Here is a 7,170-nt window from a genome sequence, read left to right on the forward strand (position 1 = left end):
CACTCTACCTAATTAAATGGAATCTCTTCCTCTCTATTAAAAATTTAGAAGTGCTGCCTGGGTATAAACATGCCATTGGAAAAGGTAGGAGGGGAGGCCCTCTTAATATCTGTGAATAACTAGCTGGATCTCCTTTAAGCAAAGCCATGTTAATAACAGCACAGAGGCACATAAATTATTCTAATTATTTTATTATCAGTAAAAATTGTTTCAATGTAAAGGGTGCTCATTGTTGGCAATTATGCCCACAAGTATTATATGACTACTAGGAAAATTTGGCCCTAGTGTTTTAATTTACTTCTGAGACCATTACATGGGCTTTTGCTGACTTTCTTTTTCAATTATCTGCATCCCGGAAGAGGTAATGTAGCATTTTCTCCAAGGGTTGTATCTACTTTGAAGAATAGGGGTCTTACCAGATTTCTAGACTTGCAATTCTTAGAAAAGTTCATAAAGCTTCAGTTTAAAAATTACATTGTTTTTAATGTTTTTCGAGTCTGTGCTGTCTTGTTCTGTTTTTAGAGTTTAAAAAAAATAAAGGTTTTTAAAGTCCTTGCCCATTTTTTGGGGAAATTGATGGAGGAATTATAAAGTACTTCCAGGTAATCAGAGCAGTGTGACTTGTGCTCAGGACTTGCTACCAAGGCTTCCAGTCTTCTGAAAAAAATTCATAAAGATTGAAACAATAGTTATGACATTAAGCTTTATATCATAAAACCAGCCTGAAACTGCAGCAAGTAAACGTTTGAGAAGAGAGATGTAGGTTTTAGAGCTGAGGTGTTTTGTTGGAGCGCCCTCTTGTGGTCCAATGTCATCAATACAACTTCCATCCCACAATTTTTCTTTTTTTTAAAGGACACCTTTGACCCAGTGGTACAATTTTGATGGACAAATTACAATTGAGGATTAAAATCTCTAATATATTGTTGGATTTTTAATTCTGCTATCTTCTCCAAAAACACTTTAAAAAGTCATTCACTCCCGTCAACAGGAATGGATGCAAGTTTTTAAATGTAGGTGAATTCTTAAATACACATGCAAAAATCACACACGAATGCAAGGCAATGCTCCTTAGTGATTTGAGAATAGGAAAAAGTCTCCTCCTGAAGTGCAACCCATCCCCAAAAGTCCTTCAGCTGGTCACAGAAGGGATGGTTCCCTTCTCTAGCATCAGTACCATGGTCTGATACTAACATGATGATGTAGCAGCTACAGGCAGGCTAGATAACGTCACCCAACACACCTAAGATTTCTTAAAGTGCTGCGATGTTGATCGCACCCACATGCAAAGAGAATATCTGTCCCCAGTGGAGAACCAGCAGCTTCCGTCCTTGAGTGGAAGCACATGGGAGTTTTCTTTGACCCTTCTCTCATAGGGATGTGGGAATTCAACATGTGAAAACAATAGCAAGGAAGTCATGTTTAAGTGTTCCCATAATTTGACAACCATGAACCATTTTATGCCTCTGAAAACTCTACCTAGAATAGTCACTAGAAATAAGAATCTTAAACTGGGCCCGGTGGCACACGCTTGTAATCCCAATACTTGGGAGGCTGAGACAAGAGATTCAGATTTGAGTCCAGCCTCAGCTACTTAGGCTTTTTGTTGGGGGGGGGGGTGTCTGGGAATGGAACCCAGAGGCATTCAACCTCTGAGCTACACCCCCTGCCCTATTTTTTATTCTTTATTTTGAGACAGGGTCTCACTAAGTTGCGGAGGGCCTAAGTAGCTGAGGCTGTCTGTGAACCGTGATCCTCCAGTCTCGGCCTCCCGAATGCTAGGATTACAAGCGTGTGCCACCACGCCCGGCTCTCTTGGTGAGGCTTTTCACAATTTGTTAAGACCCTGTTTCAAAATAAAGAATAAAAAAATAAAAATATTGTGCTGGGGGTGTAGTTTGGAGGTAGAATGCCCCTGGGTCCCATCCCCAGCACGAAAGAAAGAAAGAAAGAAAGAAAGAAAGAAAGAAAGAAAGAAAGAAAGAAAGAAAGAAAGAAAGAAAGAAAGATAGATCTTTATAGCTTTTCCTGCCTTTGTCTAGAAAATATGGATTAATAAGAAAAAGTAAATGAGTACTTTTCTTTGACACATCTAATTTTAGGTTGTGAAGGGACTGCAGATTATAGCTTTCAAGCTTGTCATTTTACAGATTTAAAAACATAACAAGCCCAGTGGTAGGTCAAGATTTGTCTAAGGGCTCAAAATAAAAAGCAGAAAACTAGCCTGGTGTGGTGACACGTGCCTGTGATCCCAGCATTTGAGAGACTAAGACAGGAGGATCACAGGTTCGAGGCCAGCCTCATCAACTTAGTGAGACCCTCGGCAACTTAGCAAGATCTTGTTTCAAAATAAAAAGGGCAAGTGGTATAGATCAGAGATTGAATGGCTCTGGGCTAAAGAGAGAAAGAAAGAAGGAAGGAAGGAAGGAAGGAAGGAAGGAAGGAAGGAAGGAAAGGAAGAAAGAATGAAGAAAAGAAAGAAAGAAAGAAAGAAAGAAAGAAAGAAAGAAAGAAAGAAAGAAAGAAAGAAAGAAAGAAAGAGACAGACAGGCTGGGGCTAACAGGGAACATCTCAGCCACAGCTCACTTGGCCATCCTCCTTGGCCCTATCTTGTCTAAGAGCTTTCTGGCATCCAATTCCTCACACTGGCCTGTTGCCCACGATCTGGTTCAGTAGTCCCCATCCCCATACTGTTACTAAAACTTCTGGACTGCCGATTACTGGCCTGATTCTTTCTTTATAATGGTAAATAATTGATACCATATTCTTTAAGACTAGAAGAATTTAAAAGCCACGACTACTCTCAATGCAACCCTGAATATAAAGCATCCTCCATGAAAACTTCTAGAATTCCCATCCCATGTGTGTATGCACCATACATAGACTTGTCAGCCACAATTTGTAAACAAGTCAAAAGTACTTAAAGGAACTGATAATGCTATTTTTGTCGTTATTAAAATTGCCCATTTTACTACTCTTCATCGCCTGACTTTATGGTTATTAAGAAAGGCCTTTGATCAGTGGCGCTAACCTCCAGCTGACTTCTCACTTATGAATGTGTACATGTACATAACAGTTGTGTCCCTCCAATGAAGTCATGTGGCTGTGGTAGTTGTCAGTATCCCCACAAGATGGCACTCATCTTTGTTTTTAATCCATCTTTTTTTTTTTTCAAAGTGATTCCCACTCTCCAAATAAACTGAATTGTGAAATATGTAGGTGATTTCACATACCATCATGTTGAATGTTATAACCAGTGCCACAGTCTTAAAAATCTGCCCCACTTCCCTGAGGATGGGGTAGGTAAAAGGGACAGAGCTCTGCCTTTCACAAAGTTCTGCTGAGGGGACATACACACACACAGATGTTAATCAGATTTTCTTCTGTGTTAAAAGATATTTCAAGCTGGGTGTGGTGGCGCACGCTTATAATCCCTGCTCTTGGGAGGCTGAGACAGGAGGATCGCACAGGTTCGATGCCAGCCTCGGCTACTTAGTGACCCTGTTTCCAAATAAAATATAAAATAGGTCTCTGAGTATAGCCCGGAGGTAGAAAGCCTCTGGGTTCCACCCCTAGTACCACCAAAAAAAATTTTTTTCATTTTTTATTTTTTAAAATATGTCTTTATTGGTTCAGTATAGTCCCCCATCATAATGTAAATCATATTGACAATGGCATCTATCATCAGGTCTGTCTGAAGCAGAGGCCTCTGCTTCCACAGATTCCTCTCCTGAAGAGCTTTACTATGTCCCAAGCTCCTCCCCTGTGCCCACTGAATGACACGTTTGCCTACTCCTCTGGTAGGCAGCAGACACCATCTTACTTGGTGGGAAGACAGGAGAAAAGAGAAGAGTGTGCAGAGATCCGTCAGAAAGCCTCGTGCCCGGGCTGGGTGCTCACACTTGCTTCCACTGCGCTCAAGATTCACAAACAGGATAGGAATATCTTACCAATAAAAAAAAAAAAATCAAGGTTGTATTTTCAATGTATGGTGCAGGAACAATTAGATATCTATACTCACAAAGAGAAATCTAAGCCATGTGTGATGGTGCCCGTCTTTAATCCCAATACTTGGGAGGCTGAGATAGGAACAATGCAGGTTCAAGACCAGGTGCAGCAACTTAGTGAGATCCTGTTTCAAAATAAAAAGGGACCCACTCAGCAACAACAACAACAAAAAAGAGTGAGAAAATAAAAAGTCACCAACTGGAAGAAAATATTTGCAGAACATATATCTGCTAAAGGAAGGACTTAGAGTCAAAATCTAAAAGAATTCTTGAAATTCAACAATTAAAAGTAACAATAAAAATATGGAAAAGATCAAAACAAGCACTCCACCAAAGAAGATATATGTGCAAACAAGTATATAAAAAGGTATTCAACATCATTTGCCATTAGGAGATTGCAAATGAACACAATAATGAGATATCACTGCACAACTAGCAACAGGGCTACACTCCAAAAACCTGACAATATTAACTGCTGTCAAGACTGCAGACCAAGAGAAACTGTCACTCACTGTCAGGGGGAATGCAAACTAGGCTGGCCACTTTGCCAGACAATGTGGCCATTTCTTACAAAACTCAACATAGTTTTACCATCTGATTCAACATTTGTGATCCTAGGTACTTACTCAAATGATTTAAAGTTAGATTCCCTCAAAATAAATTGCACAAGAGCTAGGCATGGTGACACACACCCAGAATTTGGGAGGCTGAGGCTGGAGGAACCTAGGGTGGAGGCCATCCTCACAATTTAGTGAGGCCTGTTTCAAAATAAATAATTAAGCTGGATGTGGTAGTGTGTGCTTATTATCCCAGTACTATAAGCTTGAGAGGTTGAGACAGGAGGATTCTAGGTTTGAGGCCAAACTCAGCAATTTAGTGAGACTCTCAGCAACCTAGTGAGACCTATTTTGTTTGGTTTTGTTTTGTTGTTGTTGTTGTTGTTGTGGTGGTGGTGGTGGTGGTGGTGGTACTGAGGTTCCTGGAAACCCTTCTACCTCCAGGCTGCACTCCCAGACCTATTTTTTATATTTTTATTTGGAAACAGGGTCTCTTAAGCCAGCGAGATTGGCTTCGAACCTGCACAATCCTGTCTCTGCCTCCCAAGCGTGGGGATTACAAGCATACACCACCACACTCAGCGAGACCCTGTTTTAATACAAAAAAATAAAAATAAAAAGAGCTAAGGGTGGAGCTAAGAGGTAGAAAACCCCTGGGTTCAAAATTCCAGTACTGCCGGGCATGGTGGCGCACGCTTGTAATCTCTGCGCTTGGAAGGGGGAAACAGGAGGATCGTGCAGGTTCAAAGCCAGCCTTGTTGGCTTAAGCGACCCTGTTTCCAAATAAAATATAAAATATAGGTCTGGGAGTGTAGCCCAGAGGTAGAAGGGTTCCATCTCCAGTAACACACACACACACACACACACACACACACACACACACACAAAAAAAAAAAAAAATTCCAGTACCAAATTTAAAAAAAACATCAAGGTCATTAAAAACAAGGAAAGCCTAGGAAACTATGGTAGCCAAGAGGAGTCCAAGAAGATGTGTCAACTAAACCTAGTGTGATATCCCAGATAAGAACCCAGAACAACAGGACATATGGCAAAAACCAAGGAAGTCTGAAAAGACCGTGGATTGTGATAGCGGTACTGGATTGATGTTGGTTTGTTAGCTGCAGCAAACATATCATGCCAGCATTTGGGAGGCTGAGACCGGAGGATCAGGCAGGTCGAAGCCAGCCTCAGCTACTTAGTGAGGCTCTCAGCAACTTAGTGAAACACTGTTTCAAAGTAGAAATAAAATAGGGCAAGAGTGTTGCTCAGGGGTATGATGTCCCTGGGTTCCACCACCAGTACCACACACATGAGAAAAAGCATGTGTAAGCCAGGCGTGGTGGCACACGCTTGTAATCCCAGTGCTTGGGAGGCTGAGACAGGAAGATCACACAGGTTTGAAGCCAGCCTCTGCTACTTAGTGAGGCTCTCAGCAACTTAGTGAGACCCTGTTTCCAAATAAAATAGAAAATAGGTCTTGGAGTATAGCCTGGAGGTAGAAAAGCCCCTGAGTTCTACCCTCAGTACCACCCCCCAAAAAAGTATAAAATCCCCCCATTGAGTCTTTAATAGTGGACGAGAGAACAGTAGATTCTTACTCTTAATTCATGAGACTCTAAAATGAGCAAGCTCAGAAAAATATCCAAATAGAAGCTGGACATGGTGGTGCCCACTTGTAATCCCAGTACTTGGGAGGCTGAGGCAGGAGGATGGCAGGTTTGAAGCCAGCCTCTGCAACTTAGGGAGACCCTCAATAAGACCCTGTTTCAAAAAATAAATAAGCCGGGCGTGGTGGCGCACGCTTGTAATCCCCGCGCTTGGGAGGCAGAGACAGGAGGATCACACAGGGTCAAAACCAGCTGTGCTGGCTTAAGAGACCCTGTTTCTAAAAATAAAATTGGTCTGGGAGTGTAGCCCGGAGGTAGAAGGGATTCCAGGAACCCTAGTACCACCAAAAAAAAAAAAAAAAAATCTGAATCGTTACTAGCTCTAGGTCCAACAATGCATTCCGACCAATACATTCCTCCTGGTGGGGAAGATTTGGTAAGTTTTTCCCTAAACTTCTCCGTCTAGCTCTGGGCTCAGCCCATACACGTGAGGTCTCTGGCCCCTGGCTCTGTGTGCACCTGGCCCAGGCTTCCTGACCTTTTTAGGATTTTCTAATCCTGTGGGACCAAAGCTTTCTTGAATCCAGCTGGCTCCAGACTTCCGATAGGATTGACATCAAGGAGCTGGGCTGTGGAAGGCAACAACACTGGGCGGTTTCCAGGAGCAGGAGGGATTTGCCACCATGGAACCAATTTTCTCTCCATCATCAGTCCGTATCTATCATCAACCTGATAAGGTCAAAAGTCGATGGAAACTTAAAAAAAAAACCCTGCCAAAAAGGTAAATGATGTTGCTATACAGAACACTCAAGGACGATCTGAGCACTGCGTGCCTATGGCTCAGAGGTCAGACCTTGGGATTCACTGGCAGACAGGAGGCACATCCGGGAGAACCAAGAGAACAAGGAGGCTGGACCCGTGAAGGGCACAGGCCAGAGGGAGGATGGTGAGCCTCACAGCACCCTGACATGACCTTCTGGGACTCGGGATACTTCCAA

This window comes from Muscardinus avellanarius (genome assembly GCF_963383645.1).
Source record: "Muscardinus avellanarius genome assembly, chromosome: 3".
Classification (NCBI taxonomy): domain Eukaryota; kingdom Metazoa; phylum Chordata; class Mammalia; order Rodentia; family Gliridae; genus Muscardinus; species Muscardinus avellanarius.